Here is a 27,175-nt window from a genome sequence, read left to right on the forward strand (position 1 = left end):
GATATAGACGGGATGGTCAATTGGGCAGATAAGTGGCAGATGGAATTTAACCCTGAAAAGTGCGAGGTGATACACTTTGGAAGAAGTAATTTGACAAGGAAGTATTCAATGAACGGCATGGCACTAGGAAGTTCTGAGGAACAAAGGGACCTTGGTGTGTGTGTCCATAGATCTCTGAAGGCAGAGGGGCATGTTAGTGGGGTGGTGAAAAAGGCATATGGGATACTTGCCTTTATCAATTGAGGCATAGATTACAAAAGTAGGGAGGTCATGTTGGAGTTGTATAGAACCTTGGTGAGGCCATAGCTGGATTACTGTGTGCAGTTCTGGTTGCCACATTATAGGAAGGATTTGATTGCACTGGAGGGGGTGCAGAGGAGATTCACCAGGATGTTGCCTGGGATGAAACATTTAAGTTATGAAGAGAGGTTGGATAGACTTGGGTTGTTTTCATTGGAGCAGAGAAGACTGAGGGGTGACCTGATCGAGGTGTACAAGATTATGAGGGGCATGGACAGGGTGGATAGGGAGCAGCTGTTCCCCTTAGTTGAAAGGTCAGTCACAAGGGGGCATAAGTTCAAGGTGAGGGGCAGGAGGTTTAGGGGGGATGTGAGGAAAAACTTTTTTACCCAGAGGGTGGTGACGGTCTGGAATGCGCTGCCTGGGAGGGTGGTGGTGGAGGGTGGTGCCTCACATCCTTTAAAAAGTACCTGGATGAGCACTTGGAACATCATAACATTCAAGGCTATGGGCCAAGTGCTGGTAAATGGGATTAGGTAGGTAGGTCAGGTGTTTCTCACGTGTCGTTGCAGACTCGATAGGCCAAAGGGCCTCTTCTGCACTGTGATTCTGTGAAAACATTCAGAAAGGTAAAAGTGATATTTAAAAATGTTGATATAATGCTGATTTTAAATAACGGGCGTTGCTCATCATTGGAGTGAACCTGGCTTGTCACAGACACCTTACTTCTAGGTATTGGTTCCATCAGCAGCCAATGAGGTGTCAAGAAAAGAAATGGAGCTTTTCAGAGATCCCATTGAATTGAATCATGGTCTCTACTCCCCCGTGGATATAGAGATATGCAAGGTAGGTTCAAAGTAAGAGGGAAAATAATGTGTAAATTAGGATTGCAGTACATGTATGTAAACACAGAGTGTGAGAATAAAATGGTGATCAGTAGGTGCAGATAGATATATGGCGATATAATGATGTGGTGAAAGCAGAAACCTGGCTTAAAAAAGGTAGGACTGAGTATCAAATATTCCTGGATACAAGGTGTTCAGGAAAGGTAGGGAAGAAAAGAGGAGGAGGAGCGGTGACAGTATTGATTAAGGAGAATATTACAGTGTTGGGGAGAGAGAGAATGTCCTCAACAGAATCCATTTGGTTACAGTTAACTTTTTTTATTCTTTCATAGGCCAGCATTGGTTGCACATCCCTAATTGCCCCTGAGAAGGTGCAGTGAGGCACTTCAGTCCGTCTGTTGCAGGCACACCCACAGTGCTATTAGGGAGTTCCTGGATATTGACACAGCAACAGTGAAGGAACAGCGACATAGTTCCAAGTCAGGATAGTGTCCGGCTTTGAGGGGAACTTGCAGGTGGTGGTGTTTCTCTGCATCTGCTGCCTTGTCCTTCAAAATGGTAGAAGTTGTTGGCTTGGAAGGAAGGAAGCTTGGTATGTTCCTGCAGTGTATCTTATATAAAGTACACACTGCAACTAATGTGCATCAGTGGTGATGGGAGTGAATGTTTAAGTTGATGGATCGGGTGCCAATCAAATGGGCTGCTTTGTCCTGGATGGTGCTGAGCTTCTTGAGTGCTGTTTGTCGTGAAACTAACATTTTTTTCATGATATTATTGTGGTTTATTGTAAAGCAGGTTTATGGGTGTGAGTGTAGTTGGTTGTGTAGCTGATTTAATTGAATTAGAGTCAGATAGACTGCAAGCTTAAAATTATCAAAAAAAGTTAGGGGTAAAAGGCATTTGAAATGCTAATGAGTAAAAATGGATGAGGTCTTAGCATATGAGGTATGAAGGAAATTTGCATTTTTACATAAATAGAACCATAGAAAAGTTACAGCACAGAAGGAGGCCGTTTGGCCCATCTTGCCCAGCCAGCCCAAGGACACCCAAGTGCCCTTTCTGATCCCACCTTCCTGCACCCGGCCCTTGGCCCTGCAGCTTACAGCGCTTAAGGTGCAGATCCAGGTACTTTTTAAAAGAGTTTAGAGTTTCTGCATCTACCACCAACTTGGGCAGCGAATTCCAGACACCCACTACCCTCTGCGTAAAAAAGTTCTTCCTCATTTCCCCCCTAAACCTTCTGCCACTTATCTTGAATCTATGTCCCCTGGTTCTAGAATTCTCCACCAAGGGAAACAATTTTATCCTGTCCATTCTATATATTCCCCTCATAATTTTGTACACCTCAATCAAGTTACCTTTCAGCCTTCTTTGTTCTAAGGAAAATAACCCCAACCTATCCAATCTCTCCTCGTAGCTACACTTTTCTAACCCTGGCAACATTCTTGTAAACCTCCTCTGCACTCTCTCCAGAACGATTATGTCCTTCCTGTAATGTAGTGACCAGAACTGCACACAATACTCCAGCTGTGGCCTCACCAGTGTTTTATACAATTCCAACATTATATCCTTACTTTTATATTCTATACCTCTGCCAATGAAAGAGAGCATTCCATATGCCTTCTTTACAACCTTGTCTACTTGAACCGCTGCCTTCAGGGACCTGTGTACTTGTGCACCAAGATCTCTCACTTCATCTACCCCTCTTAGTATATTCCCATTTATTGTGTAATCCCTGTAACTGTTTGACCTTCCTAAATGTATGACCTCACACTTGTCTATGTTAAAATCCATCTGCCACATTACTGCCCACTCCACCAACTCATCTATATCATTTTGGAGATTATGGCTATCCTCTACACTATCCACTACTCGGCCAATCTTTGTGTCATCTGCAAACTTCACAATCGTGCCCCCCATGTTCATGTCCAAATCGTTAATATATAACACAAACAGTAAGGGTCCCAACACCGAACCCTGTGGAACACCACTTGAGACGACTTTCCATTTTCAAGGGCATCCATCGACCATTACCCTTTGTTTCCTGTTACAAAGCCAACCTTTTATCCAGTTTGCCACATTTCCCTGAATCCCATGGGCTTTCACTTTCCAGACCAATCTGCCATGTGGGACCTTGTCAAATGCCTTGCTAAAATGCATGTACACAACATCCACTGCACTACCTTTGTGAGTTATTTAGTCTTCAAAGGGATGATAGGATGTTTACAACTAATAAGATAAGCAAGGCCAAGCAGTGTGTTTATTTTTCCCAAAGGTACTGACCATATTGGCAACATGAAAAATTTTTCTATGATGGGAAAAGTAAATTTCCAAAGACATATAGAACAATGGAATTTACAGATTAACAAGAGAGAAACATATATAAAAAGAAATGGAAGTCTATGTTGTGGAGCCATGCCATGTAAGATCTCAAAACAGCCTTGGGGGAGCCTCCAGCCACTTTTGCAGAAGTCTGCTGTATCCAGTAACCAAAGGTGGAAGAAAGCCTTTGGAATTCCACTGTCGAGTGGGTGCTGTGGTAAGCTTGTTGGCTTGTTTTTTTTAAATTATAAACTAATTTGGACTCTTTCCTTAAAGAGGGTGTATAGTTGGGAGTCAGGTTAATTAGGAATTTTGTGATTTGTTATAGTATTAAGCAATTGTGACCTTATGTGCTTGAAATCTTTTCTTCTGTTAGTAAATGTTCTAATTTAGTTTTTAAAATCTCTAAAGTGTTAGTGGACTTATTACTCCTGAATTCAGTGCACAAATCTTCTCGTTATAAATAAAAATTGCAAAATCTTTGAGGTATCATTGGAGAGCCCAGCACGTCAGCGCAAAAGATGAATACTGCAGAAAGCCTAGAGGAGTATAGAAAGAATAGGAGTGAAGTAAAAAATGAAATTAGGAAAGCATAGAGAGGATATGACAAAAATATTGTCAGGCAAAATCAAAGAAAACCCAAAGATGTTTTACCGGTACATTAAGAGCAGGAGAATAACTAAGGCAAGGATAGGGTCTATCAGGGCTGCATATGATAATTTGTGCATTGATGTTAAAGATGAGTGCAGGGTTGTCAATTAATACTTTGTCTCTGTCTTCACTAAGGAGAGGGATGATGCAGACATTCTAGTTAAAGAGGAGCGTGAAATATTAGATACAATAAGCATAATGAGAGAGGAAGTATTGGAGGGACTAACATCCTTGAAGGTATATAAATCACCAGGGCCAGACGGATTGTATCCCAGGTTGTTAAAGGAAGCCAGGGAAGAAAGAACGGATGCTCTGAGGATCATTTTCCAATCCTCACTAGATACAGGTGGTACCACTCAGAGGTGAAGGCCGTTGTTGGATAGGACCCCTAACTTACCCTGAATGAATAAAGGACAGCATATTGTGGAGCTGTGTAGCTATATAATGCCAAATTTGTGTGGGGAGTGATGTGGGTGCTTGTGGTTGTGTAAGACATATCTTTGTCGTATGGACTATTTAAAGTGAAATTTAGCTTTTTATATGAATTATCATTTGCCTGTTAATTCATGTTTAATTTATGTTGGTCCTGATATGTGTTAAAGTAAAAGATGCATAAAGTGAAATCTTGGTGGTAATTTCTTCATTTCGCAGTCTTTCGGTAAATTTGCTTAATTTGGTTTATGGTTCCCCCACAGGGATTGTAACACTGTCCATTTCATTCTGTCCTCCGAAGCCTGTTAATATCCTCCTCACTGTTTACTACATTTCTAGGCTATGTGTCATCTTTTTGCTAAATTGCACCAAACTTTTTGAAAAGTCGGCACTGACTTGATGGAGTTGGCATTTGTTTATTTTACCCTGTAATCCAAGCAGAGGAAATTTGCTCAAGCTTTTCTCTAAAAGGTATCCAAGGATCTGTGTAAAAAAATTACAAAAGTTGATTAAATAAAATTTTACATCTTAATGCATGATGAATTTTACTGAATGTTCCTAAAATCTTCAAAGAACAATCTCCAGACAGTGAATACAAACAGATGGTTATCTCTCCTGGATTTTAACACATCTTCAATAAACAATCATAAAATGACAAGCAAGAAAAAGAATAATTTATCCTGATGATGGTGACAGGTTTGTTGCAAGTGAAGATAATGGGAAGGCTTCTCTCTGTGGTTGCCGGCATAATCCTTGGTGAGCGAAGAACCCAATTTTTGATCTGCAGCTTTTGAGCAGCTGAGCAGAGGAATTCCTGGTTTGGAGGGGCTCTGATATATATAGACTTGTTCATTATCTGTGCCTTTCTTCAACATCCTCATGTCTATTTGTTTCAAAAATAGGTTGCTTTCTTGGTTTTTGAGCACCATCCAGCTCTGTCACCTCCTGCTCCCACACCCATTGGTCATTGTCAGCCAGAGAGACCTGTCTTTTTATCTGGTCTTGGAACTGTTTGTGAGGTGCATCACAGTCTCATAGTCCACAACAAAGCATGGTTTTTTGGCATTTTGGAATCCTCCATGTGTGATACATGTCCAGTGTTCAAGAGAATGCTTTCAATGCAGATTGGCTCTGTTGAGGACTTCATTTTTTGTGATGTAGTTCCTGCCACCTGATGTTCATGATGGATTGAAGACAGCATTAATGGAAGTGCTCCAGCAGTCACATTTGTTTTCTGTACATGATTCTGATCCATACAAGCAGATGGTGAAGACAGTCACTCTGTATACTTGAGTTTAGACTCTATTTAAAGGAGCCTCAATGGGACGTTGCCACAGCTCCATTTGCAAGTCCATCTTGTTTACACACTCAATGAGGACAGGTATTGGGACAATCTTGGCACCGGCCTGTCTCGTTCAGTTAAATAATTCATCCTAAACTGCATTTAAATAGCAACTACTTTACAACACCTGGCTGAATTTGACCACAAACTCATCTTAAAGCCATTGAAATTGATAGGATTAGGGAGGATAGCTGATGTTGGCTACACTCTGGAAACATTTACTGAAGGTAGATTTAAAAGGCATCCAAAATGTTTCAAGGGTTCCTGGATACTTTTCCACAAACAGGAATTTGGTAATAACCAGATAATCTGCTTTACTGATATTGTATGAGGGATAAATGCTGGTCAGGACTAACTCCCCTCCATAGGATCTGCAGGGTTGGATTCACTCTCCCTCTCTCTTCCACTGTCTTGTGTATGCCTGGGTGATTGTAGAGATCAGCAGATAGCTCCTGACTGACCAGTCCACAGGATGTTAATCTGCATCATTGACCATGAGAGTGGAATTTGCTTTGTGAGGGTGTGTTATTAGCGGCTCTGCCTCAGCTGGAGGAGACACTTGATTTCTGGCCCAGTGACACCCTTTCGTACAGTTCCAGACAGGAGTTTCTGTCTGGCACCAAAAGACAAAATTATCCAAAATGGCAGTCGACTCGGGTTTGTAATTACAACGTAGATTCAAAGGTCCCTCCTTCACCCAGGGTAAATACCACAAAGATGAGTTATTTGGGCAATAGTGCCATCAGGAGACTCCACAGCCACACCCTTGCACAGTGCGTCACATCCTCCAAAAGGTGAGCTGATCTCTATTAGGAACTGCACTCTCCCATGACAGGTTCACCTTTGGTGACTGGTTTGTTCAACAAAGCACTTAATCTTTCTAATCGTGTAAACTATACCCAGATAAAGGAAAGGGACAGTGAAACCAGGAGAAAATGTCAATTGTCAGGGCTGTACGTCTCTAATTGCAGATTCTGCCGTGATCATTAAAGCAGCGAGTGTGGTTTACATCGGATGGAAACCGTCGGGGATCCTTGAAGCTGAGTTGAGAAACCTCTTATTGTGTATGAGAGGTCCATTCGTCTCCCTCCGAGACCTGGTACTGTGATGTGATACACGCTACTTTCTCATTTTTAATAAGAAGTAAAAGTAAAGTTTGGCACGTGTATCTGTTCATTTTAGAAAAAGAAAAGTAACCCGTTTCCGGAGCTCAGTGAGGGATGCTCATGCCTGAGGGGGTCGGAGATTTCCAAAGCTGAGGATGAGATTGTAGCTGTGCGCGCGCGCGCGCGAGGTTTTAAATTGGGAAGCCTCTCCCGGGATGGAGAATTTCCTGGTCTTATTATCCCAGGGTAGACTGCAGTGAAGTGTGACCTATCGCAATGAAAATAGATACTCAGTCGGTCACAGGCAACACTTGTGGAGAGAGAGAAAACACGCAAAAAGGCATTCAGGATTTCCAGGGCAGGCAGAGAGAAGAGAGTACAGGTTGGATACAGGGTAAAGCTTCCTTTTCACTTATCCTATGATGAGAGGTCAACAACTGGGCTCTCTCCATGGATGCTGCCTGACCTGCTGAATATTTCCTGCATTTTTTTTGTTTTAGATTCTGCTTTGCTTGTGTCATATGCTAAGTAACAGAGACCCTGTCAGAACCGGACTGAAGGCTTTTACAGGTCATAAGCTTGGGAGAATGAACTGTGGGCATTTTACCATCTGACTGACTCAAGGAATGGGTAAGGGTGGCTTCTCCCCTGTTTTCCAGAGAGATGGTTGATGTTGCCCAAGGTTGCTATTGAGAGCTTTTTGCAATCAATTTGGGTAGTCTGAATTGTGTGTAATTAACATGAGTTAATTCCTAGGCAGTTCCCCACCCATGAATAAAACTTAATGATTCTTGTATCCCCACCCTGTGTTTTCAATATGAGGAGCAAGGTGTTTGAGGGAATGTTTCAGTATCAGTGGATGAGATGGGCAGATAACTGGAAGTAGAAGCTGTGGGTGAGCTTCCAGCATTGCAGAGACTGCTCTGGGAGCAATGGATGGAGTTGGTACAAGTCCCAAGGGCTCGGCAGGAAGGATTAAAGTTCGGGTTTTAACTTTAATTGGTGCGGTGATTACTATAATCTGCATCCTCTGACCACCATGGCTGATGAAAACCTTACTTAAGATGTGGGCTGTAGAAAGTTAGGATTGTTCCTGGATCAGTTGAAGGAGGAGGCAGTCAGCGTGATTACAGATCAAAACAGCTCAGCAAATAGGATGCAGTCTTCCCAGTTATGTTCAGATGTCGGAAGCCTGAATACTGCCATGACTGACCACGAGGTGCATTAATTATAGCAACGGGAGAAGGCCATTCTGTTCCTCTAACCTGTACTGCCATTTAATTATGTTATGGCTGATCTGCACTTTAACTCCATTTGCCTGCCTTTGCTCCATGGCCTTTGCCAACTTTCTGAACAAAATTCCATCTATCTCTGTCTTGAAAGCTCCAATTGTCCCACAATTTATTTGGGTGGGATTAGTACTGGATTTCTACGAGCCCTTGTGTGGAAAACGTGCTAATCAATTTCACTTCTAAATGACCTGGCTTTAGTTTTAAGGTTATGTCTTCTTCTGGATTTGCCAAAGGCAGCAGTGTTTTCTCTTTATCCACCCCTTGAATCCCCTTGCCATTTTAAAGACGTTTATTAGGTCAAGGAATGCAAGTCAAGTTTATGCAATTTGTCCTCATAGTTTAATGTTTTAACCCCCGGTGTCACTCTGGTGAACCTGTGCTGTATCGGGGGACGTGACCAAGACTCTGTACAACTGAAACACTTTTAAATTGCAGACTCTTTGAGATTATAGACCCATATTCCATTAGCCTTTTTATCTCTTTTTGTACTTATTCACCAGTTTTTAGTAGTTCCCATTCACATGTATCCTAACCATATCATTACTATATAGTGAAAAGCTGTGGCCCCAGTACGGATCCCTGTGGAACATTAATTGTCACACCATGCCAATCAGAGTAAATTCCTTTCTCTCCCTAGCCTTTCATTTTTTATTTTTTTCATGGGATGTGGGTGTCACTGGCAGGGCCAGCATTTGTTGCCCATCCCTAATTGCCCTTGAACTGAGTGGCTTGCTGGGCCATTTCAGAGGGCAGTTAAGAGTCAGTCGCATTGCTGTGGGTCTGGAGTCACATGTAGGCCAGACCAGGTAAGGATGGCAGATTTCCTTCCCTAAAGGGCACTAGTGAACCAGATGGGTTTTTACGACAATTGACAATGGTTTTATGGTCACTATTACTGAGACTAGCTTTTAATAACAGATTTTATTAATTAAATTTAAATTCCACCAGCTGCCGTGGTGGGATTTGAACCTGTGTCCCCAGAGCATTAGCCTGAGCCTCTGGATGACTATTCCAGTGACATTACCACTACACCACTGTCTCCTGATTTCCAGCCAATTACCATCTTATCTCCAGGATTCGTCCAGCTTAAGTCCTATTATTTACTTCATTACTTTTTTGAATTAATGTTAAAAGTCCATTATGTTCCTTTTTATTTATTCCTAGGTTCCCTGGTACCACCGGTATTTGTTCTCTTCCTTTACTGTGAAAATGGATTCAAAGGGGTCAATATTAGACAATCCCCCAGCTCCCTCACCCAACCCCACAATGGGCGGAGAGGGTTGGGGTCCTTAAAATTCATGAAATGCCACCGCAACCTGCCACATAGGCCGGATTTCTCAGGGCTCAGAAACCAGCAGCTAAAAGGATGGGGGAGCAGCTGGCTGCTGAAGGTAAGTGCTGAGCACTCCTTTCGGATCATGAGAAGGAGGAGTGCACCCCCACCCTTATTCCCCCTGACCCCGACCCCTCCAACAAACGCTTTGCTGATTATGGTCTCTCCTCACTGCTGTGGTTGTCTCCCCCATCACCAGTGACCAACCTTCCCCTGTTGACTGGGCTAGTTTCTGAGGAACCCTGATTGGAGTGTTCTGCTGCCAGCCTTTTTGCCTGACAGCTAGTCTGTCAATTTGGCTGGATGCCAGAAGGGGAACAAAATGATTATATAATGAGGCCCTGCTTTTAAATTCATTAGGATCTCTGCCTCCTCGGGATGCCCAGGTACCCCTGCTCCCCCACTCCCTCCCCATCTCCTTGTAAATAGGCCTAATTACTCATCAAATAAATCTGCCCTTTCCTTATTGTTCATTAGGTTCTAGCCTGCATCTTTAATTGGCTCATGTTGCCCCTAATCACTGTGGCTTCCAATATATTTATAAAATCTCTTAATCTCAGCTTTTGATAACTTTGCAAGTATTTTTCATATTTTTGCTGAACACCTCATTACTTTTTTATTACTAGAGGATGTCTCCAACACATAATTTTGCTGCTCAGCTATTAGAGTTGCTACATACCCATTCATTTATACAAGCAGATCTATGTGGGTATGTACCTGAACCTGCTTTGCATTGACATGATCTCATATGGAATTGGTACAGTGCTGTGTTACTGTTGGGATTTACTTCTATTCCGCAAGTGTTGTTGGCAAATGAAAAAATGGTTGCTCATAAAGGCCATTTTAAAAATTCTTTCACGGGATGTGGGTGTCACTGGCTAGGCCATCATTTATTGTCCATCCTTAATTGGATCACTTCTTGAACCACTGCAGTCCATGTGGTGTCGGTACACCCACAGTGCTGTTAGGGAGGGAGATCCAGGATTTTGACCCAGCGACAGTGAAGGAACGGCGATACATTTCCAAGTCAGGATGGTGAGTGGCTTGGAGGGGAACTTCCAGGTGATGGTGTTCCCATGCATCTTTTGCCCTTGTCCTTCTAGATGGTAACAGTTGTAGGTTTGGAAGGTGCTGTCTAAGGAGCCTTGGTAAGTTGCTGCAGTGCAGCTTGTAGGTGGTACACAGCTGCCACTGTGGCTTGTTGGTGCATGGAGTGAATGTTTAAGCTGGTGGATGGGGTGCCAGTCAATTGGGCTGCTTTGTCCTGGAAGATGTCAAGCTTCTTGAGTTGTGGGAGCTGCACTCATCCAGGCAAGTGGAGAGTATTCCATCACATTCCTGACTTGTGCCTTGTAGATGGTGTACAGGCTTTGAGGAGTCAAGAAAAAGGGAAAAAAGGACAATTGAGTGTTTTGTACCTGATTTCCACAATTCCAGTGTCTCAAGTAACAGATGTTTGACAGAATGATGGAGTGTAGACCATACTGTGGCATTAGAAGGCATTGTTGGGTGAACTTGGACTCAGTAACACTATGATCCTTGAGTATCCTGAATGGTGTTCAGGACACCTAGCCACACTTCCACAAGGAGTGTACCAGATGCTAGATTGGTAATGGGGTTTAGTTTGTACAACCTAATGTCCATCAGCAGCATGCTGAGCAGGGAAATCCTGAGGTCAATCAGTGTGCAATATTGATTTGATGTCAGCTTTGCCATTCTGGAGCTCGACGCTGCAGTCAATGCCCTTGCTTAACCTCACACAGTGGAATATGAACTTTAGCAGCCTGAAGAACCAGTGCTATTTAAAGGAATCATTAACTACTTAGAGTCCAGCTGCTGGTTTATTTCTCCTCACTGTTGTTGCAATTCTGCTAGTTTTGGGTGTTTTCTGTAGTTGGTTAAAGTTTCATTAATGCACAGGGAGTGGTCTGGCTGGTGCTAAGTTACTTTTAGGGTGACTTAAAGGCTTGTGCACAAATCAGTTTCTTTCAGACATTGGTGACCTAGTCGGGCTTCCTCTTGGCATTGACGATAACTGGGAGAATGAAGAGATGCCAGCAGAGCAGGACCATCTGCTGGAAGAGGGAGGAGGAGCAGAAGAGCCCTCAGCAGGATGCTATATCTGTGGAGAGTCTTTCCAGAGCAGATCTGTAGACGGACAGATTGCAGGAGTATTGTGATGGCCTGGAAGCCCCTTTGCAAACTGGTATTCAGAGCCATGATGGTGGTCTGAGCTTCTACTGCAGCACCAAGACTTTGGATAATGCAGCTTATGCTGCAATGGATGCTGAGACATTGGTCATCTGTTCCATGTTGGAAAGGATGGGCTCCAATCTCTGCATAAAGCCCTGTCACGAATTGGGTGAGCCACCTCCATGTTCTTTGGCTTTGACTGCTTGCTTTCTGGCAGGCTTTCCTGTGCACCAAGTATTTGATTGCATGTAACCATGAGCCTTCTGTAGCACACTCCATCAAAGCCATCATCTGAGTGTGTGACCTCACCCTCCAATGAGCTAGAACCTGTGCTATCCTCTTCCCTGTTCCCAGCAACTCACCACGTGCAGATTCCACATCCATTCTATCCTCAGAATTATCTGCAGTGTCCATATCTGAGCTGGTGGCTGGGACTATGACAATGTTTGTTTATCTTCAAGGTCATCTTGCTCTTCCTGCATTCTTCCCTGGGCAGGCCGCAGCTCTTGGATTTCTGAAAGGAAACAGGTACAAGGATTGGATTGTGGTGAGGGGAGAGGAGAAAGTAAGAGGTGTGAGCTTACACCATCTGCAGCTCCTAAATCAGAAGAGATTGTGGGATGTGAGAAGGGGGATTCGTTATGCAGATATTCTCATCGTTTGTGAAACTGATTGTGGGGCAGGTTAATCGCAGACCGTTTTCCCTGTGCATGTTTTCAGGATTACCTAATTTAGCCCCTCCTTGGTGTTCTATGAATGCATTTACCTGCCCACATCTATTGTGTGGGATTTATTGGGAGCCAGCGTAATTGTTGTTTTGAAATGCCTCTGAAATTGTCCTGGTTTCAATTGAGATTCAACCCATGACTTTCATCACGTTTCTGCCTTTTGATTTGTGCCAACAAAATTCCTGTGGAATGCCTCCTTAATCATGATGAGTCCAATTTTCAGTTTAACATTCCCCCACCTCCCCTTCGTCATCATCATTCCATTTCCATGAGACGATGGACATGTAGCAAATCCATTGGCAATGGGATAGTTTCATATGTAGGGATGAGAAATTTCCTTTCCAGCCTTTTGCTGGAATTCTGACTTTTTGATTATGGAATTCTGCCCTTTTGAAATACTTTTCTGACCTACCACCCCACCCTTCTCTTTAGTCCTTTGCTTCACTTCGCATACACAGGCACCCTGCATTTAAAGCATGTTTTCATTTTAGCGCGGTTACTGAGTATGCTCAGTCTTTTATAAAAAAAACCAAACTACAGCTTCGCCGCTGACCCTCCTGCTCGCTGCTTCCCCCCTGCTTGCCGCTTCCTGCCCCACTTCTTCCCCCCCTTCTCTTGACCCGTTGCTAAATGGACAGTGAGGGCTCACAAGAGGGAAGGTTAGCGAGTGGGAGAGGCAGTGAGTGGGAGGGTCGGAGGGAAGTGGCTAGCAAGAAGGTCAGTGAGTGGGAGGATGGGGAGGGAGGCGGCGAGCAGAAGAGGTGGCAAGTGGGAAGCGATGAGTTGGAGATGGGAAGTGGTGAGCAAGAGGCAATTTACTAAGAGTTAGTAAGTTACTAAGGGGATTCTTGGGCCAGTTAGATTCAAGGCAGCCAATAGGTTTTTAATGTAAAAATTACAGGTCAGGAATAAAATACATCCTTATTACATGTCTTTTTTATGCAAAAGTGATTTTTGTTCAACATGCCCACTTTTTATGAATACGCTAGGAATTCTAAACAAGGGATAACTGTACATAACCCAGCAATGTCACTTTATGTTAGTATAGACTTCATCCTGTATTACATGTGCTAACTGCATTGAATGCTGAAATGCTGAGACCACTTTGGTGATTTGAAAATGCATTTGACAAATGCTTTGATCCACTGTCTTGACAGTAATAGAAGGTAAACAAAGGGGAAACTAAATCCACATGAAGCCTAATAATTCCACATATTTGAAGTGACCTAGAAGCATTTGCATTTCACTACAGATCATAAAAAGCGCTATAATTTTCTGGCCCTTCACCCTGCAGTGACTTTGCTGCTTTGCACTATAATGTGTACATATTTCTTGTCACAAAAGAATTTCAAACCACTCTCATCCCTGCATAAGGTGCACTTTAGCTGCTGGCTGAAGTGCCCAATTCAAGAAAGACCCAAACCTCCCTGTCGCTTGCCATTTTAACACTCTACCCTGTTCTCTTGCCCACATGTCTGTCCTTGGCTTGCTGTATTGTTCCAGTGAAGCCCAACGCAAACTGGAGGAACAGCACCTCATCTTCCGACTAGGCACTTTACAGCCTTCCGGGCTGAATATTGAATTCAACAACTTTAGATCTTAAACTCCCCCTCCCGCCATCCCCACCCCGTTTCTCCCCCCTCCCTTTTTTTTTTCCAATAATTTATATAGATTCTTCTTTTCCCACCTATTTCCATTATTTTTAAATCTAAAACTAAAACTTTGTTAGTCTTTCCACCCCACCCCCACTAGAGCTGTACCTTGAGTGTCCTGTCTTCCATTCTTAATTAGCACTTTTCTTAGACAATATCACCACCTTCAAAACCTCTTTGATCCTTTTGTCTGTGACATCTTTTGATTATCTGCTCCTATCACTGCTTGGTTATCCCTACAACCACCCCACCCTCAACTTCTCTCTCCCCCCGCCCCCCACCTTAGACCAGCTTATATTTCACCTCTCTCCTAACTATACTTCAGTTCTGCCGAAGGGTTGTGAGGACTCGAAACGTCAACTGTTTTCTTCTCCACCGATGCTGCCAGACCTGCTGAGTTTTTCCAGGTAATTCTGTTTTTGTTTCATAAGAGGTAGAGGCAGCTTCTGCCACAAGTGGGGTGGTTATCAGCTGGTGTTGTGAGTTGCTGTTTGCATTGTTGACACCTGCTGTCACGTTGCTGTGGCCACTGTCCCTCGCTTCCAATACAGGGATAAAAGGGGATAAGTAGGTGGTGTTTTTCTTTTGAGAAATGAACTGTTAGATTTGGTGGGAAGCAAAGTAAAATTTAAAATTAAAAACAAAGAAGGAGTTGCAATGAAGAAAAGGGAAAACAATGGAGAATTGGACTTTAATAGAATTTTTAAAAAAGTATTTTTATAGTTGGCAAAATTGTGTTAGACATTTATCACTTGGCAAATGACAATAATGTGTATTTGGGTTTCAAACACAGGAGGCAGTCATTTCCCCGGACAGATTAAAGCTGTTTCTGTTGTTACAATTAGTAAAATACTTGATTACATTACCTGGGCCAGATTTTTAAAGTCTCTGGCAGTGTCATTATTTATTTACTTGCAGTGTACAGTTCTGGCTTATCAGGGATGAATCAACGGGAGGATTGAAATGTTCAGCCAACCTGGTAACACCTTTTCACATGACTACATATTCTTGCTCAATATGTTGTGTTGTTTGACGCTAATTAATGTTTCAATTAGTCATGCTTAAGATGCTATTTTTGTAGATAGTGATTGTTGGTTTAGTTCTTAAATGAAGATGTGAGTGGAAATGATTATTACATTTACTGTTTCTTGCTTTCCAACATTTAGAAAGTACCCTCTTCTATTCTTTTTAGGTATAAAGTAGACAACCTTGTATTTTCCTACATTGAAATCCATTTACCAGAGTTTCGCTCCTTCACTTAATCTGTTGATATCTCTTTGTAGTTTTATGCTTCCATCTACATTGCTTACTCTGTGTTCTTTCTTTTTGTCATTGGCAGACTTAGGCATGTGGCTTTCTTTCCCATTGTCTAGGTCGTTAATAAATTTTGAGGCCCCAATACAGATCCTTGCAGGACACAACTAGACTTATCCTGTCAATTAAAGTATCTGCCCATTGTCCCTAATTTGCCTTCAATTCCATGGGCTTCAACTTTAGCCAACAGTCTTTAATGAGGGGCATTATAAAAGAAATGCCTTCTGAAAGTCTACATAAGCAGCATCCATAGACAGTCCCCTGTTCTTCACTTTAGTCACATCTTCAAAAAATACAGTCAGATTCGTCAGGCTTGATCTCCCCTTTCCAAATCCATGGTGGCTCTCTCTGATCAGCTGAATTTTCAAGGTGTTCAGCAATCTTTTCCCTAATTGTAGATTCTAGTAATTTCCCAACAACAGATGTTAGGCTACTTTTTTAAAAATTCATTTACGGGATGTAGGCTTCACTGGCTGGGCCAGCATTTATTGCCCATCCCTAATCGCCCTTGAGAAGGTGGTGGTGAGCTGACTTCTTGAACCGCTGCTGCCCCTGTGGTGTAGGTACACCCACTGTTAGGAAGGGAGTTCCAGGATTTTGATCAATAATTTGACCTGATCTATAATCCCCTCATTCCTCCCTCTCGTATTTCTTAAATAGCAAAGTGACATGCACAATTTTCCAATTTAATGGAATAGTTCCCGAAACAGGATAATTTTTTATAAGGTAAATCTTGGGGCATCTACAATGTTTTCACCTACTCCCTTTAAAACCTTTGGATAGACACCATCTTGTCCTAAGGATTTGTCACTCTTTAGCATCATTATTTTCTTCATTGCTATTATTTTGCTTATGTTAATTTTGGCGAACCCTTGTCCCTGACTCAATGTTAGTTACTTTGGGATGTCTGACATTCTGGCCTCTATTGTAAATACTGATGCAAAGTAATTATTGACAATACCATCATTACCACTTGTCTGATTTCATAGCGTCCATTAATTCGGCACTATGGGTGCTGTTTTAGATTCAAAATGACATTTGCGTCAGACCCATATGGGGGAAGATGGTGGCGTAGTGGTGATGTCACTGGACTAGTAATCCAGAGACCCAAGCTAATTCCCCGGGGGTTGCGGGGGGGGTGGATGGGTTTGAATGCCATCACTGGTGAAATTTAACTTCAATTAATAAATCTGGAATTGAAAGGTAGTCTCAGTAATGGTGACTGAGACTATCATCGATTGTTGTAAAAAAAAAAAACACCTGGTTCAATAATGTCCTTTAGGGAAGGAAATCTGCAGCCCTTACCTGGTCTGGCCTACATGTGACTCCAGACCCACAGCAAAGTGGTTGACTCTTAACTGCCCTCTGAAATGGCCTAGCAAGCTAAAAAGTTCAAGGGCAATAAGGATGGGCTACAAATGCTGGCAATGCCCACACCCCATGAAAGAATAAAGAACCCTTTCAGCGCACGCCCAATGTCATCCAGTGAGGGCATTAGCATAGGAATTATGAGCGTGCAACAGACATGTGCAGTGTAGGCAAAATGCGATGTCAGTCAGTGTGCAATGCTGATTTGTTGTAAGTACTGCCTTTTCTGACCTCGCCACTCTAGCTAATACCCTCTGTTGAGCTTGCACAGCTGATCATGTGCTCAGCAACATGAAGGAGCCACCCACCAGCTTGCAGGTTAGTTGCTGATGACTTTCTACTGGATCTGTTTGAGTTAGTGGAAGTGCTGGATGTTTTGATGTGTTGTTTTAAGTTTCAGAATTCTGCAGGGAGCAGTGCTGCATTTGGAGAAGGCCTTGGATGGGGTGGCAGGGGCTCTGGGCATACTACTTGATCCCAGACATGGGGCTATAGTTGCAATTCCCTTTGGCTCCAGCATGATATAGAGATGGAACATAGGCAGCAAAGCAGAGGAAAAGCTGCTCATAAGAACATTAGAATACAAGAAATAGGAGCAGAAGTAGACCATTTGACCCCTTGAGCCTGCTCCACCATCCAATATGAACATGGCCAATCTTTTACCTCAACTCCACTTTTCTGCTCACTCTCCATACTCCTCAATTCCCTCAGAGACCAAAAATCTGCCTATCTCAGCCTTGAATATATTCAACAATGGAGCATCCACAATCCCCTAGGGTAGATAATTCCAAAGATGCACAACTTTCTGAGTGAATAAATTACTCCCCACCTCCATTCTAAATGATGGACCCTTTATGTTGAGCCCCTGCCTCTATGTTCTAGATTCCCTAGTCAGAGGGAACAACATCTCATTGTCTACTCTGTCACCCCCGTTCATAATCTTGTTTCAATGAGATAACCTCTCATTCTTCTAAACTCCAGAGAGCAAAGGCCCAATTTACTCAGCCTCTGACAGCCCCCTCATCCCAGGAACCAATCTGGTGAATCTCCCCTGTACTGTCTCCAAGGCAGGTATATCCTTCCTTAAGTATGTAGACCAAAATTGCATACAGAAGGAGGATGAGAACAGGAAGGAGGGCTCTCAACAGGAGGCATTCTCCATCTTAAGTCTGCCAGGACCACTTCTGTTAACCTTAACTGAAGCCAGGAACAATATGCGCATTTTATGGAGGAGGTGCTTACAGAACTTGGTCAGTGCTTGCAGCCAGACCTGCAGGGCAAGGAGAGCACTGCCAGTGGCTGTAAAGATGACCATAGCCCTGAATTTCATTGTGTCAAGATCCTTCCAGGCTGGAGAAGGTGACATATGTAACATCTCCTGGTTCATCATGCTGTATTTAAAAAAAACAAATAAATTATTAATTCAAGGGATGTGGGTGTCGCTGGCTGGGCCAGCATTTATTGCCCATCCCTAGTTGTCCTTGAGAAGCTGGTGGTGAGCTGCCACCTTGAACTGCTGCAGTCCATGTGGTGTAGGTACACCCATAGTGCTGTTAGGAAGGGAGTTCCAGGATTTTGACCCAGCGACAGTGATGGAAGGGTGATATATTTCCAAGTCAGGATGGTGAGTTACTTGGAGGAGAAATACAGGTATGGTGTTCCCATCTATTTGCTGCCCTTGTCTTTCTAGATGGTAGTGGCCATGGGTTTGGAAGGTGCTGTCTAAGGAGCCTTGGTGAATTCCTGCAGTGCATCTTGTAGGTGGTACACACTGCTGCTACTACTGTGCATCAGTGGTGGAGGGAGTGTATGTTTGTGGATGTGGTGCCAATCAAGTGGGCTGCTTTGTCCTGGACGGTGTCCAGCTTCTTGAGTGTTGTGGGAGCTGCACTCATCCAGGCAAGTGGGGAGTATTCCATCACACTCCTGACTTGTGCCTTGTAGATGGTGGACAGGCTTTGGGGAGTCAGGAGGTGAGTTACTCGTCGCATGATTCCCTACCCTCTGACCTGTTTTAGCCACAGTATTTATATGGCTAGTCCAGTCCATTGGCATGTGTTGGAAAGATTTACAGGTTGATACTCAACCTGTTTGGCTGCATATTGAATGCATCTTCCTTGGTCATCAAGTCCTGGAGTGGGACTTGAACCAGAGGCAGGGGCACTACCAATGTGCCACAAGACCTCCCTAGATCAATAATGATGCATGGTGACTCCTTTTCTATCACATACTTCTTTTGTTAATCAACAATCTTAACTTTGCAGACTTCATTCTGATATACTTCAAGTAAAGTCAGGAGGTGACACAATCCCTCGGTGTGCAGCTTCAGAAACCATTTCGAAAGACATCACTCTCATACAAGAACCTATATTTTTAAGCTAAGAGGAACAAAATGAGAACTCACAATAAAAAAAAACACTCTATCTTGTCACAGTCTTTGAACAAAAATGATCTACTGTAGGAGCTATTGAGTTTTGAGATGTTCACATAGTTCATAGTATTCCAAAGGTGCCCCTTGTACCTATTGCATAAAGCAATGCACCAGAGACCTCTGCAATCTTCATTTAATTTTACAAAATTAAATGATGACTTAAGCAAGTCTGATATACCAAGGTAACCAATGAAATGATTATTATAAATATCAGATGCTGTAGTTGATCATTTACAGATATTTTAAGCTGCCATTACAGGTGCATTTTCATTGTTTAAACACCTTTTGTATAAAATCTGTGACCCAAAGGTTTATTTGTCAAAGAAAAACAAAGACTTTTTGTTTCCTTTTCCTGAAGCTTTTTGTTTTAGTTGCTTATAAAGGGGAGGGGTTTCCTTTATCAAACAGTTCCGTATCGATGCCTCACTCAACGGGACGTGTTTTCTTAATGTGATCATGGGCTGTACAAATTTGCCCACTTTTTTACAGTATTCTTTGCCCTATCCCCATGTACCTGGTGCACAATGTCTGCTTTTGAAAAGGGCAACCAATAACCAATAGGCATAAAGCATCAATTTATAAAAATATAACAACATTACAATTGTTATTTCTTCCACATTCGTTCAAACCATAAGAATGGTTTTGCCCCACCTGAAATGTGTATGGTTCAATTTATGTCAAAAGGACAGGGCAAGCCTGAGTTTGTACCATGTTGGTCTGTTGGCCACCGCCATACCACCCACTCATATAGAATATACTGTGTGCAATTTTGGACAACTCCGTATGAAACAGAAATTAATAGCAGAGAGAGAGAGTACGGTGTAGATTCATCAGGACCAGGATGGCTAAGAGATGAGAAAAAACTTCAGGATTTTCATTCGAACAAAACGAGGCTAATAAGAAATTTTGACGTAGGTTTTTAAAACTATGCGGAGGTTTGAAATGAGTGTGGAAAGATTATTTCCTCTGGTGATTGTAAAATAACAAAGTGGGTTAACTAAGATTGGACTTGATATTTACAAAATTTTGCATCTCGTCCTTACCCAACCTGCCCATTCTTGGGGTTTAAAAGTACTCTCAGTGGCATCTTGTCACAGTTTACCTTAGCAGCTCCCAAGTTGGAGTCATCTGCAATGTTTGAAATTGCACTTCCAATTCCAAAGTCTAAATCCATTTGTATAAATAATGAACAAGTGGTCCCAGCAGTGATCCTTGTGGAATACTGCTTCTCAACTTTTGCGAACCTGAAGAATCATCTTTAATCCCTAACCTGTCTTCTGTTTTGTTGGCAGTTTGCTGTCATCCTACTACATGTCTCTGTGCTGCACACGTCCTGACATAGTCTCGGGTCCACTAAGTGGTACCTAATCAAAGGTTTTTTGAAACTGCAGGTATATTGCATTTGCTACATTACCTGTGTCTATTCTTGGCGAGAAGGGAAGGGTTGAATACCTGGGTTCACTTTTCAAAAAGCTCCTACCACTTCCTGCAGCCACACTTCACCTTGAAATGTTCAGGCTGCCTTTTAAGTAATACTAGTTTCTCATGATATCTGGCTGCATCAGCAGGGAGCCTACATACAGCGTTCGTAACTCTGGCTGCATACAGCAATCATTTAAAAGAGCAGGATGCATCAGATTAGCCTGCTGCCTGCATTGCATCTGTATCAGTTGTATACTTGCGCACCCCACATCTATTTTAGAGGGGTTGGCTGTTTAATCCCCATATACTTCTTATAGGCTTTGTTTCAAATATTCAACTTTTTAATCACACTATACTGTTTGAAATTGGAGCCACAGGTAGAGTTGAGCTGATTCAGTGAGAGAATGTTATATGCCATGTACACGGCGTTTACTGAGTCATTTGCCACACAATGCCTTAATAGGGTGGTTTGTTACAGTTTGTATTTACTCTCCAGAATAGCAACACCATCGGATGTCCACTGAGAATAGGAGCTGCAGCACTGATAACATTTCAAGTCATTGTGAGACTTGATTGTATTTAAAGTATAATATACTCTCTGCAGTGTATTGCTGTTCGTTTGATTGGATTTATTGTTCATTAAGCAGAATTTAAGGGTAAGAGTGTGCATAAGACTTTTTTATTTATTTAGGGGATGTGGGCATCGCTGGCTGGGTCAGCATTTATTGTCCATCCCTAATTACCCTTGAGAAGGTGGTGGTGAGCTGCCTCCTTAAACCGCTGCAGTCCATGTGGTGTAGGTACATCCACAGTGCTGTTAGGGAGTTCCAGGATTTTGACCCAGTGACAGTGAAGGAACGGCGATATATTTCCAAGTCAGGATGGTGAGTGGCTTGGAGGGGAACTTCCAGGTGGTGATGTTCCCATGGATCTGCTGCCCTTATCCTCCTATGTGGTAGCAGTCGTGGGTGTGGAAGGTGCTGTCTAAGAAGCCTTGGTGAATTTCTGCAGTGCATCTTGTAGATGGTACACACTGCTGCCACTTGCGTCGGTGGTGGAGGGAATGAATGTTTGTGGATAGGGTGCCAATCAAGCAGGCTGCTTTCTCTTGGATGGTGTCAAGCTCCTTGAGTATTGATGGAGCTGCACTCATCCAGGCAAGTGGAGGGTATGCCATCACACTCCTGACTTGTGCCTTGCCGTTGATGGGCAGGCTTTGGGGAGTTGAGGTGTGTTATTTGCCACAGGATTCCTAGCCTTTGACCTGCTCTTGTAGCCACAGCATTTATATGGCTAGCCCGGTACCATTTCTGGTCAATGGTAGCCCCCCAGGATGTTGATAATGGCGGATTCAATGATGGTAATGCCATTGAACGTCAAGGGAAGAAGGTTAGATTCTCTCTTGTTGGAGATGGTCATTGCCTGGCACTTGTGTGGCACGAATGTTACTTGTCACTGGTCAGCCCAAGCCTGGATATCGTCCAGATCTTGCTGCATTTGGACATGGGCTGCTTCAGTATCTGAGGAGTCATGAATGGTGCTGAATATTGTGCAATCATCAGCGAACATCCCCACTTCTGACCTTATGATGGAAGGAGGGTCATTGATGAAGCAGCTGAAGGTGGTTGGGCCTGGGATGCTACCCTGAGGCACTCCTGCAGTGATGTCCTAGAACTGAGATGATTGACCTCCAAAACTATCTTCCTTTGTGCTAGGAATAACTCCAACCAGTGGAGAATTTTCCCCTTGATTCCCATTGACTTCAGTCTTGCTAGGGCTCCTTGATGCCACACTCGGTCAAATGCTGCCTTGATGTCAAGAGCAGTCACTCTCACCTCATCTCTGGAGTTCAGCTCTATTGTCCCTGTTTGAACCAAGGCTGTAATGAGATCAGTAGCTGAGTGACCCTGGCGGAACCCAAACTGGACATCAGTGAGCAGGTTATTGCTAAACAAGTGCCTTTTGATGACATGGTTGATGATCCCTTCCATCGCTTTACTAATAATGAAGAGTAGACAAATGTCTAATGTTTATCTTGGTTCTGCCAATGAAATCAGGCTTAGTTAGGGAAGAGGAAACTTTACACAGGAACCTGAACCAGGAGAGTTCACTGAATAACGAGGTGCTGAACAAATTTAGCCACATTTGCTGGTTGTGTTAGGTTTCTTTGGCATCGCTGTAGACTAGCAACTTTTTAAATGATGAATTCTTATTCATGTTGTATACAGGTGATGGAGGAAAGGACTGAATATACCAGGATGTGTTTGAAAGTATAGTTTAAGGAAGACTGAGGGAGTAAAAGGCTACGAGGTGCCTCTTGGGTACAGACAGAAAGCAATTGCAGCACTTGGCTAAGCGAGGTAAGGAATGTGAACAGTTGTTTTGGGGAAGGCAGATGGTGAGAGAAGGGTAGGTAAAGGATGGCTGGCTTCTCTCTTAGCTGTGACAAACTTTTGTCAGCTTTGTGTTGCTGTGGGTGAAGTTGGCACCGGTAACCCTGCCACCATTTGCCATTGATGTATACTGCTTTGATTTCTGGATTTTGCCACAGAGTTCCTAATAATGACTGGCATCTCTACCTAGTTTTAGTTGGAAGCACTTGCTCTGTCTCACCAGATAACCTGGAGGCTCTGGTTTACTCTCTTTAAACATTCAGATATCTTAACAACTTGCGGAGCTGCTTGAAGTTGGATTTTTAGTGTGGTGTTGAGGTTTATCCTGATCTCCAGTTAGTCATTTATGGCAAAGAAGGAGACCATTTGGCCCACTGAATCTATGCTGTCTCCCAATGGAGCAATCCTGTCAGTCTCATTTATTCGCTCTATCCCTGTAGCCCGGCAAGTTTATTTCCTTTGTCAAGAAATCAAAAAATGGTAATATTTTTCTTCTGTTAATAACCCTGTCATATTTCTTACGTACTGGAAGACAGGCTGTTGGGGATGTAAATAAGGTAATTGGAGTAAGAGCCAGAGTGGCTACAAGAGTCTAAAGCCAACAGTAAGAAGTGGTGTTGATATGTTAATGAACCAAGAGGAACTTCAATCAGAGTTTTACATAAAGCAATAACAGGAGTAGATTTGAATTGAGTTGTTTTAGCTCAAAGGGGACATATGCAACTTGTAAAAAGGTGTAAGTAAAGATAGGTTACGTTTACTTTTTTAAAAAACCTAAGAACTAAAGTAAAGAAGAGTCAAATCAAGGCTGGGAAGAAAGCATTTCTGAAGAGTCTGGTTGAGACAATAGAAAGATAAAAGGGAAGGAATGCATTTAAGGAAATATTGAAGCCTATGTGAGGGGTAGCTGTTTAGATCTCCCAGAAGACAGCAGGATAGCTGGTCAGAACTCCCAGAAGACAATATTAACAAGGCCGATTGGGAGAGCCAGTTGCCATCAGCCTCAGAGGACACCCCAAGGAAAAGGCACCGTGTAGTTAAAATTATTCGAATTTTATAGATTTTAAAATCTATAAGAATAGTTGCTGACCAGAAAAGGGGAAGGTTAGCTCTGAGGGTAGTCAAGATTTTGTGGAACTGTTTTAAAGTACTGTTTACTGTGTGAAGCCATTCTTGTGTTTAAGGGTAATTGTTTTTTTTTTTGCTTTAATTTTTTAAAATAAATGTTTATTTTACCATAAAATCATCACAAGTAGTCAGATACATAATTCCCTGATTTCAGAACCTACTACACAAATTGCCAAAACTATTTTGGCAGCTGTTTCAAGCTTCCCTTTGGGATTTGGGCAGCTTGGCATTTACCATCAGCCATGGCATAACAAAATTGGGGACTCTTTGTGGGATATTAAAAGAATAATTCCTTGATTGGCTTGGAATTGGTGAATTTAAAGACAACAAGGGTGAGGAGTATAATGAACCAGAAGTGGTATTGTGAGATTTTAAAGTGGGAGACTGCAAAATGGCTTTGGCAGTTACTAATACTTATCTGGGAGTAGAAGTTATATATAACCTTGGATGGTTTACAAAAGATAACTAAAGCTAAGTTAACAAGATTAGCAGATACGTTACAATTAGGTTTACCTACAAGGGTAAGGAAATGAGACATAATTGAAATAATAGCACAGTGTTTGAAATTGGAAGGGATACCTGAAACTAGTGAGTCACAGCTGGAGGTAGTGAGACTTCAGTTAGAAATGAAGAAGCTTGAACTTGAACAAGCAAAGGAACTGAAGAAACCTGAATTGGAAGCAAAAGAAAAAGAACGATGAAGGGCATTCCAAAGGGAACACTCAGAAAGGCAGGAGAGAGAAAGAAAATGGGAAAGGGAATTGGAACTGGAGAAATTGGCAATGGAGGAAAGAGATAGAGAACAAGAATATCAGGTCAGAAAGCTGGAAGTTAAAAAATAAATCTGAGGCTGAGGGAGGTTCTGAGGATAAAATGGCCACTTTTGTACAAGTGGAGAGATATTTAAATTTGTACAAGCTCTTCAAAAGTTTGAGGAAAGAGATGTTGAAATATTCTTTATCTCATTTGAGAAGAGAGGTAAACAGATGAAATGGCCAAAAGAAATTTGGACATTGCAGTTACAGTCTAGGTTGGTAGGTAGAACTAATGAGGTATTTGCATCGCTGTCAGAAGAAATATCTGGGGAATATGATGCAGTGAAGGTTATTCTGAGTGCCTATGAATTGGTTCCAAAGGCATACAGACAGAAATTTTGAAATGTGAGAAAGCAGCCTGGACAGACTTGTATTGAGTTTGAAAGAGTCAAACAAAGTAATTTTGACAGGTGGATAAGGGCATTAAAAATAGAAGGAACCTATGATGCTCTTAGGGAAGTAATTCTTTTGGAAGAATTTAATGATTCACTTCTTTCAGTAGTAAGAACCCATGTGGAGGAACAAAGGGTTAAAACTGCTAGGCAGGCAGCAGAGATAGCAGATGATTATGAGCTGGGTCATAAATCAAAACTTTTTTTTTGACACCTTTTCAAATCTGAAAAGGATAGAAAATGGGAAAGTGAGAGGAAGAGAAGGAACAGCGGGAGATTCTAAGGAGATTTCACCTCAGACTAGGAAGGAGGGTGCTGAGAGTGGACGAGATGTAAGAAAACTTAAGTTTCATTGACTTTGTATGGCCAATCTTATTACAATGTGTTGGGGTTACATGCGAAACATTTAGGATTAGTAGGGACTATGAAAGGGGTTGTAACGTCAGAGGCTTTAGAACAGGACAAACTGACAGGATTTGTTCAAGCAGAAAAGCAAGCACAAGTATTAGCCAAAAGTGTGAAAATGGGTTCACAGCCTATTCAAAGGCATTGAAAGGCAGCTTGCAAACATGTTTAAAGATTTCATCTGTGAGGGAAAAGTCTTTTCATGTATACAAGGAGGAGTTGGTAAAGATAAGATTTTAAGAGACACAGGGGCTAGTCGATCCTTAATGTTAAGGGATAGTGATATTTGTTATCCAGAGGGAGTGTTACAGGAAAAGGTGATGATAAGTGGGATTCCTGGAGATGCTAAACCTGTTCCATTGTGGAAGGTAAATTTAAAGAGTAAGTAGAAAACAGGTGAGGTGGTTCTAGGAGTAGAGGAAAAATTGCCTGTTTCAGGGGTTCAATTTATCTTAGGAAATGATGTAGCTGGGTCACAGATGTTGGTGATGCCAACTGTAGTTGAACAGCCTGCAAAAAAGAAGTGTTGCAGGAAGAATATCTTGGTTTGTTTCTGGACAGTGTGGTGTCACGATCACACTCTCATAAGTTGAGAAAGGAGGAGGAGTCCAGAAGACAGGACAAAGAAACTGAAGTGCAATTAGCTTATACTATCTTTGATAAGATTGTTCAGGAAGAGAGAATGGAGGAGAATGAAGCTACAGTGTTTAGCTCAAGGAAAATGATAGAGTTACAGCAAAAAGATCCAAAAATAAAGCAGTTATACCAAACAGCTTATTCAGACACAAAGGGAAAGTGTATTCCAGAATATTATCTTAAGGATAATGTATTAATGAAGAAGTGGAGACCTTTTCATACTCTTACAGATGAGAAGTGAGTAGAAGTGTATCAGGTAGTAATACCTTCTGGATTCAGGAAGGAAATTCTGAGAGTAGCTCATGAAGTTCCAGTAGGGGGGCATTTAGGAATAAAGAAAACCCAGGCCAAAATACCAAAACAGTTTTACTGGCCTGGACTGCATTAAGAAGCAGTCAGGTTCTGTTGAACATGTCACACATGTCAGGTGATAAGAAAACCTCAAGCCATAATAAAACCTACACCTTTAATTCCTATTCCAGCATTTGAGGAACCTTTTACTAGGGTCCTAATTGATTGTGTAGGACCCCTCCCTAAGACAAAACTGGAAATCAGTACCTTGCTGACAATCATGGATATATCCACTAGATTCCTAAAAGCGATACCATTGAGAAATATCACAGCAAAAAATCATAGAAGAATTGACCAAATTCTTTTCCAAAATAAATACAATCAGATCATGGTTCAAATTTCATGTCACAGTTGCTTAGGGAAGTCATGAACTGGGGATAAAGC

General features: G+C 42.3%; 1 protein-coding gene across 4 annotated transcripts in view; it reads left to right on the plus strand.

Moving 5' to 3' along the window:
• The first annotated feature begins 6,709 nt into the window (after window positions 1-6,709).
• LOC144691205 (tyrosine-protein kinase STYK1) overlaps window positions 6,710-27,175 on the plus strand; it is a 72,002-nt gene continuing 51,536 nt past the window's right edge. For 3 of the 4 annotated variants that reach the window (XM_078559263.1, XM_078559265.1, XM_078559266.1), the window contains exon 1: window positions 6,710-6,931. The gene's annotated coding sequence lies outside the window, so the exon portion shown is untranslated. Of the gene's footprint in view, window positions 6,932-7,151; window positions 7,333-27,175 lie in introns of those variants that run through there. The other variant, XM_078559264.1, reaches the window with a different exon arrangement.

Source organism: Cetorhinus maximus, chromosome 15 (assembly GCF_964194155.1).
Source record: "Cetorhinus maximus chromosome 15, sCetMax3.hap1.1, whole genome shotgun sequence".
NCBI lineage: Eukaryota > Metazoa > Chordata > Chondrichthyes > Lamniformes > Cetorhinidae > Cetorhinus > Cetorhinus maximus.